Source organism: Sorex araneus, chromosome 1 (assembly GCF_027595985.1).
Source record: "Sorex araneus isolate mSorAra2 chromosome 1, mSorAra2.pri, whole genome shotgun sequence".
Classification (NCBI taxonomy): Eukaryota; Metazoa; Chordata; class Mammalia; order Eulipotyphla; family Soricidae; genus Sorex; species Sorex araneus.
The window spans coordinates 199474711-199490102 of NC_073302.1; positions in this window are offsets into that span (position 1 = coordinate 199474711).

Genomic DNA, 15392 nt, shown 5'->3' on the forward strand with positions numbered 1-15392 from the left:
AACCATCTGTAAAACAGTGGGCAGAATACAATATTACCTACTTCTTAACAGTGGGAAAAGGAGACTAATACATCAACATGTAATGCCAGTCCTAAACTAAACATTTATAAATATCACTATTTTACACTTTCTGGAAGCTTTATGCATGGGTTTCTTGGATTTTTCTCCTTGGTGCCGATTTTTTGCACAATGCCAGATTTTTTTCACACATGCTTTTGGGTTCTTAGGGGACTTGAATGAGGAGGTATTACTCTTCTATTTGAAAGCTATGAGATGCACAGTTCAGATAGATGGAAAGCACTTGTTGTCCGGCACTTGGCTGGAAAAATTGTGAATTGCAGGCAGGTCTTCTGATTCCACACATGGATGTTTTTCTACGGCATACAGGGTGTGTCTTTCAACATACCTGGGGTTTTACAGCCCAGGGCCATCCATTCACTGCTGCCAACACTGATAAATTATTGGTTACTTTCTTCTGTACCTAGTACAGCAAAGTACAGAATCCACCCATCTGTGGCTCTCTTTTTTTTTAAAATTTATTTATTTTTAATTAGTGAATCACTGTGAGGGTACAGTTACAAATTTATACATTTTTGTGCTCATGTTTCCCCCATACAAAGTTAGAGAACCCATCCCTTCACCAGTGCCCATTCTCCACCACCAGTAAACCCAACATCCCTCCCACCCTCCCCAATCCCATCTCCCCCCAGCCCACCCTGCCACTGTGGCAGGGCATTCCCTTCTGTTCTCTCTCTCTAATTAGCTGTTGTGGTTTGCAATAAAGGTGTTGAGTGGCCACTGTGCTCAGTCTCTAGCCCTCATTCAGCCCGCAACTCCCTTCCCCCACATGGCCTTCGACTACATTATAGTTGGTGATCCCTTCTCTGAGTTGCCCTTTCCCCAGAATGTGAGGCCAGCCTCCAAGCCATGGAGTCAACCTCCTGGTACTAATTTCTACAATTCTTGGGTGTTAGTCTCCCACTCTGTTATTCTATATTCCACAGATCAGTGCAATCTTTCTACGTCTGTCTCTCTCTTTCTGACTCATTCCACTTAGCATGAAACTTTTCATGCCGATCCTCTGTGGCTCTCTTTTTCAGTTTAATTAGCTATACCTTTGTATCTTATCTTAATCTACCAAGCTGGGTCAAAGGTACAGCCTCACACATAACTGTGTGTTTGCCTCCGTGCCACATCCCCACTCTTCCCAGGCTCATAATTAAAGTTAACTAAGTTACTAAGGGAGATAAGTTACTGAGTGTTAACTGCCGAGAGACCAAGGGAAGGAACACGGGAGAAGTTTGGTGGTAGAGGAGGAAGAACACTAACAATTCTGCCTTGTCAACCCCAGGATCCAGGCTCTCAGTACTGCTCCAGGTCTTGTGGGTCACACCTTTTTGCAAGGATTCTAGAAAAGAAATAAGACGGATGCTTTCACCGTCATGCAAGAATCCTGCCATCTTCTCTCAACCCAAGCACCAAGTGATTATAGAATTCATTTTTCGAATGCCTTTTGATTATACAGTCTTTAGGGGGGCTCAAGAATTTGATCCCCTGTGCCACATGGGTCCCTGCCACTTACTTAGCCCCCCAACCTCACTGGACAAGCATCACTACAGAGTAGCCCCTTGTAGGATAACATTGGTTTGTGCTTTCTCCTCTGCCTCAAGGAGCTTGGGTTTATTGGGTTATACCCATCACAGTGCTCCAGAAGCACTCCCATTTCCTTGGTATTTATCTTTAACTTCTCTGTGCTCTGCTTTCTCTGTTAATCACTCATTTCCCCTAATCATACCTGTGACTTGCAAGGTCAGATCCTCCTAAAGACTCTGGATTTTGTATTTGTGAGTGAAATATTGCTTTTCTCTTTCCCTTATGTCCTTTGCATAGTTTACTTTAGAGCAATGACCTTTTTGTATAGACACAGGAAGACCGTTCATGCTGTGCTTTTGTAGCTTAGGAGTTAATTGACTCCAAATAATATTTACCCCTGAACATCTGTCATATTTACTCGACTTATCTCAGTTGCCCTTAGTTCCTAGCACCCCAAAAGCAGGGTCTTGACAAAAGGACTTGATGGAAATGAGTCAGGCCAAGTGCCATAAAACTTACAAGAGCATGGTTGTGGACAAATTCTGTCATGACCCAAAGAGAAGTGCCTGGACAGAGAGCCTGCTAGGATTAGGAAGGACTCATCTGGCCTGAGAACTGTTGTCTGGGATCTATAACAAGTTGTCCCCAGAAGAGCCACCCTATAAGCTTAATATATCTCTTACTCTGTCCAATATATCTCTTACTGTGTCCATACAAAATGACTAGAAAGATTATTTAGAAGTAAATCTAAGATGATTGTTTAGGACTAAGGAAAGAAGATGTATGCCCTTAGATGCAATTCTGCCCGTGAGTGGATCTCCTAGCAGGAGGAGATCTTTGTCTTAGAAGAGTTTCCCCAGAAGGAAGGCCAGCCTTTACATATGTTGATTGTGCTATCTGACCTAGGTGTAGTTGCTACCCCCAATGCTTGGAGGTGGGGTTCTAGACTAAGGCTGCAGCATCAGGCACAGAGAGTAGCATGGGGAAAGCAAGACATGGGAATGAGTGGAGCGTGAGACTGGAATGGGGCGCCCAGTGAGATAGGAATAGGTGCACGGGGAAAGTGGAATAAACACTGGGATAGAGATGGGACTAAATAGCGACTGATCACCAACCAACCTGACAGCCCTGCTCCCTCCATCATGCAGCTGTTGGCAGCAGCTGCAGGCCGGGGTGGGGAAGCGGCTTATGGCCACTGAATGCACATGGTGAGAGAGAGCCAATGCCACTTACTTATTTTATGAATACACAGCCTCTATTAAAAAAGTTAGGAAAGGGGCTGGAGTGATAGCACAGCGGGTAGGGTGTTTGCCTTGCACGCGGCCGACCTGGGTTCTATTCCCAGCATCCCATATGGTCCCCTGAGCACTGCCAGTGGTAATTCCTGAGTGCAGAGCCAGGAGTAACCCCTGTGCATTACCCGGTGTGACCCAAAAAGGAAAAAAAAAAGTTAGGAAAGTAGTAAAAAGTCTCTAAAGCACCACATTACCATGTGCCCTGTCACTGGTCCTCATTTGCATGTACTTTTCCTCCTAGGCAGGTAGACAGGGAAAGGCCCTGGACAACGAAACAGGTCAACAGACCTTCTGGAAGGAAAATCCTAAGACTGATCCACCCTGTGGATACAGAAAGACCTTCAGCATACCCTGAGGAGGTCGGACCCCTTCCCCTGAAGTTCCTCAAACCCTCGGGCCTCTCCCTTAATCTGATTAAAATGTGACCCATCCCTAAGAAGACTCCAGAACTTCTGGATCAAGACTACCTGAGAAGAACCTATAAAAGACACCTTGAACAAAGGAAGGGCACACATATGCTGCCAAAGCCCGTATGCTGCTTGCGCCCACACGGCCGAGTACATATGGCGCCCACATCTCCCCTCTTGAGAAGTGTACTTTCATGCTTTCATGTCTAATGCTAGGATGTGTGTAGGGGCTCTCCGCACCCATGGAGATGCCCGTGTTCTCTCTTGAGTGCATCTCTCTCTGTGTGTTTCTCTGTCTCTGTCTCTCTGTCTCTGTCTCTGTCTCTGTATCTCTCTCTCTCTCTCTCTCTCTCTCTCTCTCTCTCCCTCTCCACACCTTAAAAATCCTCCAAATATAATCTATTTATTCACTGTATGTCTACTCCTGAAATTCCTTTCTGCGAGGCGAGACAAGAACCCAGAAACCCTGGGTCCTAGGTGGCAGAGACGGTTGGGGAGAAAGTGACCGTCTTTCTCCTCCTTGCTTCACATAAGTCACCCGTGGGGCCCACCGACACCACTAGCATCTTCTCAGCTCCCCTTCAATGCAAGAAGCATTTCCAGAATGTTCCATTGTTTGCAATGATCCTTGATCAGGTCCATGGAGACGCTGCATGTTTCAGAGTGTGGGGAGTGGGCACTGTCAGAGGCAGTGATGGGGTCTCAAAGAGAACCCCTAAGGGACACATGGAAAGGACTGAAGTGGGATTTACCAGTGAAGAAAGACTCTCCACTCTGATGCAGTGCCCTGCTGCGCTGACCGCTCCAGTGCAACCCCTTTCTGCTGTTTTGCTTTCCAGTTTCGTTCTCATGCCAATATTTAGAACATGTTCTTCTCTGTTCCCCACACAGTTCCAGAGAGCATTAGGTCTGGCTGGCGAGAGAACTCTCTGAACATCCTTGATACTAGACTAGGTGGCAGGAGCTTCTCCAGCGACACAGGACAGGCGGCTGAAACCACAGACATCGCCCAGAATTGCGAAGGCTGGAGTAGAAGGTCCAGTCTCGGATCAGCCCCTTCCACAGGCTTAATTTCTCCTGAGGCCTCTCCTCGGGGCTGGCGATGACCAATTTCTCCCTGCCTCCATGTAAATGGACAGACTGTCTCTAGGGTTGCTTTTCTAGGACCCCAGACAGGTTGAACAAGAGGCCAGACTCACCTCAGCTGAACTCAATTTTTGTGATCATTTTCTCTCCATATACAGCTGCATTCCCAGAAGTCAGCAAGCAAAGACGTCAGCACGTGAATTGACTGAGGACTCACTTCAGGCCATAATTAATCTTTTGCATCATGGTAGGATGTGCCAACTCAGTCACCCCAGAATCCAGGCATCTTCCTGGGCTCAGATTCTCACAGCCACTTTGGTCCCATGACACATGGCTTGCTCTAGCCCATGTAAATTTGGGGAACAGGATCCAAAGGCCATTTGTATCCTGAAGTTTATTTGGTCTTGCTTATTAGAAGATTCTCAGAGAAGACATGGAGAAACTCAAGTTGATGGTTTCAGGCACAAGCCTGCATCTGTGGCCACTCAGGTCAGTGAAACCATCTTGGACAACCCACTAATAAACATTTCCATCTACCAACTGACTCCAGGGCACTTGAGCAAATGCGGAAGAGATGAGAAATGCCCTGTTCATCCCCACCCAAAAACACTGTCTCAGAGCCTCGGAGCTACTAAGTAGTTGTTCTGAGCTGGTAAATTTGGGGTGGTTTGAGTACAGTGAACAGACCCCCAGAGCATTTTTGCAGCTCATCCTTTTTCTGGTCTTTTTTCTCACCTACCAACATATATTTAAGGGGCTTCTATTTGTAGATCTGTTACATTCTTTCTGGCTGCTGGTTGGATCCTGTCAAAAGGCACATTTCACATTTTACAGATCTTTTCTGGAGCCAAACAGCTGGGCCACTGCAGCTTTCCCTCCACACACATTCTCGCCTTCATCTCTGAAACCATCAGTGTGAGGGGTGGGTAAACGATCGCTGAATAAGTGACATGCAAACACAAAAGTTCATAAGTTTGCAGCTGTACATCACAGTGATTCTCTAATAAAATTTTTTTTTAAAAAAATGAAACCATCAGTGTGAATCGTACTGGACATGCTATGCCCAAGTGAAGCTGATGGCTTGGAAAGCAGAGGTCATAAGTCCTAAACCTTGTTAAGCACGACTTCTAAAGAAAGGGACAGGGGCTGGAGTGATAGCACAATGAGTAGGGTGTTTGCCTTGCAGGCAGCCGATCTGGGTTCAGTTCCCAGGATCCCATATGATCCCCCAAGAACCACCATGAGTAATTCTTGAGTGCATGAGACTGGAATAACCTCTGTGCATCGCTGGGTGTGACCTCCTCCTCCCCAAAACAAGAAAGAAAAAAATATAGAAAGAGAGGGACAAACCAAATTCTAACCCTTCAGCCTTGCTCCCTGCCAGACACACAGAGCCTGGCAAAGGTCCGAGAGCCTCCAATTTCGACATGCTCAGGAGGAAGGCTGGCTAGCAGGTGCGTGCTCACTCAGGCTCAGGGGAGCTGAGCAAAGAATTTTTATGGGCAAGGACCAGGCAGTGATCAGAGTTGATGTGACAATTGGAGGAAGCGAGGCCAGGTATGCTAAATGCTGAATGAGACGATGACTTTCAAACAGCCACAGTGAGCATGCCAACAGAGAGAAGAGAGGTGAGCTTGGAAGTAGCCAACAGTGTCAGGAAACTCTGAGAAATAAGACAGTGTTTATTTACCCAGAGCCCAAGGGCTGTGTCATGCAGAGACGTGGGCACAACTGCAGAGATATTGAAGGGGGCCTGCTCTTCCAGAGTCCCCAGGAAGAGAAACAAGTGACTCATAAAAACAGGCATGACAGATTTCCTACCATTCCCTAAGATCATGATACCCTCCCAAGGCGCTGGAGCCATGGTACAGTGGGTAGGGCATTTGCCTTGCATGCAGCCGACCCGAGTTCAATTCCCAGAATCCCATATGGTCCCCAAGCACCGCCAGGAGTAATTCCTGAGTGCATGAGCCAGGAGTAACCCCTGTGCATCGCCGGGTGTGGACCAAAAAAAAAAAGATACCCTCTCATTCAGATCAAGGGGAGTTCTGACCAGCTGGCATATTTGCCACATTTGTTCACTGCCTTCTTCCCACCTAACAGAAGGGTGTGGTGTCCCTCTCTGGGGGCTCTCTTACAAAGACACTGAGCATGATCCTGAGTTACCTGATCACTCCCAAAGGCCCGGCCTCCTAATAGCTAATATCATGGGGTTAGAACATCAATGAAAGAACATGGGGCTAGACACGGAGCGTGGCTGGGGGAGGGGGGTGGTGAGAGGGGGAGAGACAAATATTCAGGCATAGGTGACCTAAAAGTTACTTCCCACCAGTCTCAGGTCGATCACCTGACTGATCTGACCAGAGATAGTCTTACATAATGAAGCGATTGGGATCTCAGAGTGAAAAAGAAAGTGGAACAGAGGTAATAGCTGAGGAATTTTCAGAATTGATAAATGGAAGGGATTAGCAGATTTAGGCTTAGGAGATCCAAGTAGAATAAATGAAAAGACAGCTCTGCTATCTCTATGTATTAGGGTCCCAATGTGAAAAAAGACAAAATTGGTGTTGGGGGGAGTGTTTGTGAAAAGGAATAAATAGAGATGGCCAGATGGCCTTCAGTGCTTAGCAACAGATAACTGACCTCCACGTTAACTATGAAACCCCAATGACCTGAAAAAAATTAGGGCCAATGGAAAGTTCTTTACTCAAATTATTTTTCAAAGATGAGGGTGACATAAGAAGACAGGGAACAGAAGGAAGGAGAGATGAAAAGTAATATAGTCTTTAAGGGAAAAGAAGGAAAGAGATTATAACCCTAAAGGGAGGGAGATTTTTGTTTTGTTTCTAAGCCACACAGGTAGTTCTCAAGGGTTACTCCTGGCTCAGTGCTCAGAGGTCACTCCCAGAGGGGCCTGGGATACCATACAGGAGTGCTAGCTGGTGATGGAACCTGGGTTGACCACCTGCGAGGCAAGCATCCTACCTGCTATGTTATCTCTCTAGCCCCAACAGGTAGATTTAAAAACAAAAAAACAAACAAACAAAAATATGTTTACCCTTAGAGAAATACAATATTAAAGAATTCTTTTGGTGCTCGTAATGCATTTCCTGACCTGAATGAGGTATAATTAGGTATGAAAACAGATGTTTGGCTTAGTAATAGTCATTAAGCTTTGTCATTATAAACTGAGCCATACATATCTGCTGTGTGTATAAGACACCGTCCCCTATTGTTCTGTATCACTTCAAAAATGTGAAATTTTTTAAAAAAAAGAATTTAAAATGTAGAGATTTCCTCCTGGAGGCAAAATCATGAATAATTTTTTTCTTTTCTCTATATTTTTAATTCTTTTTTAAAAATGCAAAAAAATGCTATTCATTATCTGTTATATAAACACTAATTAAAGAAGGAAAGAAAAGCAGCCTGCCAAAGGTACTGGACCGAGATTAATCCTTTCCCTTCCTTTCCAGTTACCATTGTAGGTAGAGATGTGAGCTGGCAAAAGAATTTTGCCAGTTCTCGTCATCTAACTGTCCACTGGCAGGAACTTAAGGGCAGGGCCATAAGTTTGGAGAAGAGGAAAATACTGCATGAGAATCATCCCTTGGTCAAGCATCATTGCATCACACACACAGGCACACACACACAAATATCTGCACACACACAGACACGCGCACACACACGTGCATGTACACACACAAATACATGTACACATACACGTCACATGCACACACATGCATGCGCACACACACACACACACACACACACAAACACATACCTACAGTTTAGAAATGAGCTAATAAGCAAGGTGGTGACTGGAGAAGACACAAGACCTGAAACAGTGTGAGGAGCCGCTCACCTTTGAACACCTCCATGTAGAAGCCATTAGGTAACTGCCCTCTGCTTCCCTTTGGGGTGTCAGCACCTGAGGGGACCAGCCATGGGAAGCAGATTACAGCCTTGCCTCACTGGGCACAGCCTCTGCAAGGAAGCCCCTTGGAGAAAGACTGTCTTGGAGAGCCATTTGATCACCTGGGGTCTTCACCCTGCACCCCCACCTCAGAGGCCTCCTCAGGAAACAGAAGTGTGGAAGAAATGGCCTTGAAGGGCCCCCAAGCGTTAGACTCTTCCACCTGACGCCTATCCCAGCCCTCGGAGCACCGACCTGATCACAGGGTCACTGGTGGAGGTGACCACAAAACAGAAGCCACACCTCTTCAAGGGCGGATGGAAAGAGCATTGGACCTGCCTCAAAACAGGGCCATGGCCACAGGGTGCCTGACACAAATGAAAAGTGTGAAGGCAGGCAAGTCACTGCTGGGACGAACGTTCCGGGGTTCCAGCCCAGCACTCTCCAGCGTGGGGGCTTCTTTGTCCACTTTTTTAAAAGTTCATCTGTAAAATGATAAGATTGAACTCATTCACCAAGATAATTTCTATGATTTTCTTCTTTACTGAATCAATTCACATTCTCTAGAAAACAGTCATAGATGGACCCAAGGGCCGCTTTGCTGGGCAGGAGCTAAACAGTAATGGTGTCCGCTTTGAAAGGCATCAAACACCTGGGTATGATGTCCTGTTGCAATGTCCAGGACTCTCCTGTGGTCTGATGTGGGGTCCACGTCCTAACCCCTGCACTTACCCCTTCATTCACATTCAGGGACCCACTGCTGGAAGTGTAAATGGAGAGCGGAAGGGAGGGAGAGAGCGATCAAGGGAGAGAGAGAGGAGAGTCTGGCTCCCCTTGGAATAGCGGCTCTCTGGCAAGTAGTCATGATTCCTGATGCCAACAAGGTTACAGCAAGAGTAACTGAGCCCACAACCCACCTGGGCTGTCAGGATGGAAACGTTCCTCGATAGACAACACAAAAGCTCCCCCGTCACAGAACCCAGTCCAGCCAGAGGACTAAGCCACCAGGTGGCAGCTGGCTCCTTCCGCACCATCAACCATTAATGCAGCCCCAGGGAATGGCTCACTGAGCTTGAAGTGAGCACCTGAGCTGGGGCGGTGGCCCCACGAGCTTCATACGCCACGGATGCAGGCCTGCATCCGCCTACACAGTGTCGGACCATGAGCAAGTCGGTGGAGCTGGCAGCCAGTGCCCTGGGCCATCGGCACCAACAGCTCTGCAGATGGCTTGTCACCTGCCCCCAGGCACAGTTCCACTGCTCCAAGCCTGAGAACTCTATTGCTTTCCCAAGGAGGAAAGGGCTGATGCACACGCCAGCACCCCGAGATGCCCGCCATCACTCAGCAGGTGCCAACACCCAGAAACCAGCAGGACCTGGCCCAAGAGTGGCTGCTTGAGATTGGGATCATCTCTGTGAGATTCCCCATAGGGGCCACCAAGTCAGAAATGGCCAGGCAGCCCACATGACGGGGCTTGTTCTCTGAACAACTGTGAAGAGTGGGGACAGCGTTTGGATTGTAGGAAAATGCGGAAGAGCGGCCAGGAGTGGAACTTAATGGTAGGGCACTTGCCTTGCAGGTGGGAGCCCCTGGATTTGATTCCTGATAACAGGAGAGAGGGAGGGTGGGAGGGAGAGAGAGAGAGAGAGAGAGAGAGAGAGAGAGAGAGAGAGAGAGAGAGGGAGAGAGAGAGATGGAGAGTGAGGGAGAGAGAGGGAGAGTGTCCCCTCGCTCTCCCCCTGACCATGGGCAGCGCGGGCCCTTCTCAGTTAACACAGAGACTGGGGAGAGAGAGATGGCAAGAGAGAGAGCCCTTCCGCCCTCCGCCCTCCGCCTTTGCCCTGCATGCACAGGCCCCTGGGCCTGAGTCCATCCATGAGACGTGCTGTGCCAGCAGATGTCAGGGTGCTCGGCGGTCACCCGTTTCCCTGCACATCTGTTCGGTTGTGCTCCATCCCGACATGTTCCTGCCTTTATTTCACAGGCTCTGGTGCTCCCTCTCTGATTTGCTGGCAGCGTCTTGGGCAGGGGCCGGTCTGACTGAGCCAGAGGTGAGGGCCCACTGGTCTTGGGTCCCCTACTCACGCTCTCCCTTATCTTACTAGGTTCCCATGGGTTGTTGGGAGGGTTTTTCCACCTGTTTGCCATTAGGAGTCTTTCCAGAGGCTTCCATAGCCCCCGCAATTTCCCTGGGGAGGGGCTGGGCAGAGGATGCTGGCCACCTCCGTCCACTCAACCATCCCCTATAACTTGCATAAAAAGGATATTAACTCCAAAGCGAAAGACAGAAGGTGCTTCCCCAGACCTGATCATCTCTCAGGACACTCACTGGGCCCAGAATCAGGTGCTGGTCCTGTGTCTGCCTAGCTGTGGTCTGCAGGGCACTGGCCCCATGGGGATGTGTAAGGCACAGCTGCAGGACAGATGATGAGAGAAAGAAGGGAACCTTCCTGAGGTCTGCTTCATCCTCCAGAGCTTCTTAACACTACCACTGAGGGGATTCATATTTCCTTGATATCGGGGCCATCCCTGGCGATGCTCAGGGCTGACTCCTGGCTCTGCACTCAAGAATCGTTTCTGGCGGTGCTCAGGAGACCCTATGGGGTGCCAGGGATCGAACCCAGGTTGAGCGCTCGATCTCCAGCCCCAAGGGGGTTTTCTTTATGTGCATCCAAGACCCCATTAGCAAAATCCAGGCTTGCTGTATAGCCACAATTGCCAGCACAGCTCTGTTGGACGGTTCCTCCTAGCATCTTTCATCCCTAAAGATAACTCTGCCTTAACAAAATGCATCTGGAGCACAGACTCTTCAAAGACACACTGCCCAGATGGTAGCTGGTATTTAAGGAAAGAGCATTTCCGATCTGGGCATTGTAACTCCCTCTGATTTTTGGGGGATGTTTTCTTCAATCCTCGCTCCCCCTTTTTGCCCATGCACTGTTCAAGTTGGCCAGCGAGGAGATTAGTGGTATGGTCATGGTAACCAGGAAGCCTCACTGTACTACACACACACACACACACACACACACACACACACACACACACACACATACCACTCAAACTCCAAAGAATGCATCTGTAGCTGGAAAATGAGCTTAAAATAACCAATTGCTAAGTTGTACAAACCTCCACATGTTGTATTTTTGTCACTACGTCTGACTACAACTGGCAGGAAGGTAACACGTGTAAAGCTGATTCCATAGCAGACATTTCTGGCCCGTGGGCACGCCCAGTCACTCCTCCTGGGGTGACTGTGGCAGCTGAGCCTTAGACAGGCAGCTCTGTCCTGGCTGTTTCCCCTGTCCTTGCCCTGATAGTTCTTCTTGCCTAATAATATTGATTTTTCAAGCATTAAACCGGGCCAAGATCTCCCCAGAGGAATCACACAAAGACAAGTGATGCAATAAGCAAACGGTCTTTATTGGCTAGCCCAAGCTAAGGTCCAAGTCTCATCCAATGCAGTGGGGTCTTGACAAGGACCCTGACTCCAAATCACAAGCAGTTTATATAGGGTTGAGTTAAGAGCAGTTTAACTTATATGTTCATCGCAGCACTGTTTACAATAGCCAGAATCTGGAAAATACCCGAGTGCCTGAGAACAGATGACTGGTTAAAGAAACTTTGATACATCTTTGATACAATGGAATACTATGCAGCTATTAGAAAAGATGAAGTCATGAACTTTGCATATAAGTGGATCAACATGGAAAGCATTATGCTAAGTGAAATGAGTCAGAAAGAGAAAGACAGACATAGAAAGATTGCACTCATCTGTGGAATATAAAATAACAGAATAGGAGACTAACACCCAAGAACAGTAGAAATAAGTACCAGGAGGTTGGCTCCATGGCTTTGAATCTGGCCTCACATGCTGGGGGAAAAGGCAGCTCAGATAGAGAAGATAGGGTTAGGGTTAGGGTTAGGGTTGGGGTTGGGGTTGGGGTTGGGTTTAGGGTTAGGATTAGGGTTAGGGTTAGGGTTAGGGTTGGGTTAGGTTAGGGTTAGGGTTGGGTTAGGTTAGGGTTAGGGTTAGGGTTGGGTTAGGGTTAGGAAGGGTTAGGGTTAGGGGTTAGGGTTAGAGTTAGCTAGGGTTAGGGTTAGGGTTATTGTTAGGAAGGGTTAGGGTTAGGGGTAGGGTTAGGGTTAGGGGTTAGGGGTTAGGGTTAGGGGGTTGGGGGTCAGGGTTAGGGTTAGGGTTAGGTTAGGGTTAGGGTTAGTGTTAGGGTTAGGGGTTTGGGGTCTGAGTTGTAGTGTTTACTGGTGTGTATATGCAAGGATTAGGGTTAGGGTTAGGGTTAGGAAGGGTTAGGGTTAGGGTTACGGTTACGGTTAGGGGGTTGGGGGTGAGGGTTGTGGTGCTTACTGGTGTGTATTTGCAAGGAAATCCTTGTGGATTTTATTCCCTTTGTGAAAATATAAACACTCTGGCTTCATACTCTGTCTATTTGGTAATTAGCGACCCCACAGATTTCCTTCTGACTTGATCCAAGTTCAGAAACTGAAAAAAAAGTCAACTTTCCTGACCAGAAAGTACCAGGTCAGGAATAGTTGGAGTCTGGCCCTTTAACACTCCGGCCGGAAGTGTGGGTGACGTCACCGAGTTCCTGTCTGAGGTTGGCAGCATTTCCATTCGGCCGCCATTGTCAGAGCATGGGGAAGGCCTGGCCGCGCCCGGCGGGGCTCAGGGCGACTCAGGGCTCAGCGCTCGGGATCCTCCGGGGTGGGGGGACCCCATGGGGTGTCGGACAGTGCCCCGCCCTCCCCGCTGCCCTGTCGCTCAGGCCCGGCCACAGAGAGAGACAAGAGGGAGCCTCAGTTTCCCCGCAGGTCGGCGGGGCGTGCGCGGCCGCCTCCCCATTGGTTCCTGCAGGGACACTCAGAGCCCCCCCGGGGTCACGGGCTGGGGCGGGGGGTCACCCGGGAATGTTCCCGGGCCAGTACTTTGCGGGCCACTTCCGTCATTGGGGTGATTATGGAGTCGGGGCCAAAGGGTCGGTTCCCCTGGAAAGGGGGGAGGTGAGTCTCTCTTTTAATTAAAAACAAAGTTTTCTTTCATAATACTTGACCGACATCCCGCAGCGTGCAGGGTCCCTCCTGGCTCTGCGCCAGGGGACTCTCCTGGCGGGACTCAGGGTCCTGTGGAATGTCAGGCTCGGTCCTGTCAGCCCCGTGCACGGCAGGTGCTCTCCCAGTGCACTGCCCTCGGCACTGGCCGGGGACTCAGGAGTGTGTGGCTGACCGTTTGATTTTCCCGGGTTCCTGCGCCTGCGGTAGGTTTTGGGATCCTGGGAGACGCGGAGCTGAAGAGACTCTGGCAGAAGGGGGTCTAGCATCCGGGCTGTGTTGGACCAGAGAGGTCGTGCATCCAAACGTAGCAGGTAATAGGCTGGTCACTTCCAGGATGTGCCCCAAGATATACCATAATGCAGTCTATGATGACCATTGGTCACCACACCTTTATTTCTTTGTCTTATATAATTTATAGTGTTTTTTTTTATTAGGGTGAGGAAAAACATGGCAATTTTCAGGGGTTATTCCTACCTCTGCACTGAGGGATCACTCCTGGTGGTGCTCAGGGAAACAAGGGATTCCGGCAATTAAAGCTGGGTAGACACGTGCAAGATAAGAAACCCACACACAATATTTTTATTATTATTAATTGTAGTTTTTGGTCCACAGCTGGTAAGTGCTGAGGGCTCACTCTTGCCTCTTTGCTCAGACATGGTTCCTGGCAGTGGGGAAACCTGTGTGCTCTTGCATATTAACCCAGGCTCAGCTGCTTGAACTAAAAACATCCTATCCATTTGCTATCTCTTCTAACTCTGATTTTATTTTCTGAAACAGAAAACATATAATTTCTGTTTCACCTGTCAAATTTCATAGCATTCCCTCATTGTCAATTTCTCCCGGACAAGAGGCTCCCCCTTCTGTTCTGGTGAGTACTTGCAGAAACGGGCTTTTCAGGAACCTGTTGCACTAGGTTTTAAATGTCTCCCTCTAGGGGCGGGAGCCTTAGTACAGCCAGGACAGTGTTTGTCTTGCTCAGGACAGACCTGGGCTGAATCCTCCCATGCCCCCTAGGAGTGTCTGAGCATTGAGAGGTGTGGCCCAAATGACCATAAAAAAAAAGAAAAAGCCAATGGGGCTGGAGCGAAAGCCAATGGGGTAGGGCGTGCCGTGCACGTGGCTGACCCAGGTTCGATTCCCAGCATCACACATTCCCTGAGCACCGCCAGGAGTAATTCTGAGTGCAAAGCCAGAAATAACCCCTGTGCATCGCCAGGTGTGACCCAAAAAAGCAAAAAAAGAAAGAAAAGTCGAGCAATAGGAGAGCAGACAGGGCACTTGCTTTTCATGCGGCTGAGGGGTTTGGTCTCCAGTACTCCTTAGGGTTCCCTGAGCACTGCCGGGTGTCTCCCAAACCTCTTTTTGGATGCTGTGGGCTTCTCTCCTACCTCATCTTTTTGTTTCCCCCTTTTTGCTACAAGCTTGGAGTTGATCAGGGACTCTGCCCTCTGTCCATGTGTCTCTGGATGTAGGGGAGCCGTGGCATGTCCCCCACCAGTAAAGCAGGTGTTCAGCCCTTGAGCTCCTCTCCATGGGTCTATCTCACTACTTGGGGAACAGATGGGCTGGGATTTGAGGATACACCTTGCATTGCTTGAAGCCTGTGCCCTTCTCTATTCACATTAGCAGTGCCACTGGATGCCGGTTAAGGTCCCCAAGCTTTTTGTGGCCAGCATGTGCTCCAGCCTGGTGTGCTCTCTCCTGCCCCTCTGTTCATACCTTCATTGGATGTTCTTAGTTGAACATGCTGGAAAAGTTCCAAGAGCTGTCAGAAGGAAACAAAGGGGTTGGAGTCTCTGGGCAAAATTATAGACTTTCATCATTTAGATTTCTTTTGGGCCAAATGTATGTTCCACCTACTTTTCTTACACAGGATCAAATAACTGAATGAATAAAATGACATAATCTGTGAAAACTTGACTTGTAAGTTCTGAGCATCCCAGGGTGTGGCCCAAAAATAAACACCAAAGAATTGAGCCTTGAGATTTATTGCTGGATTTCACACATCACTGTTGGCAGATGACTTTCTCT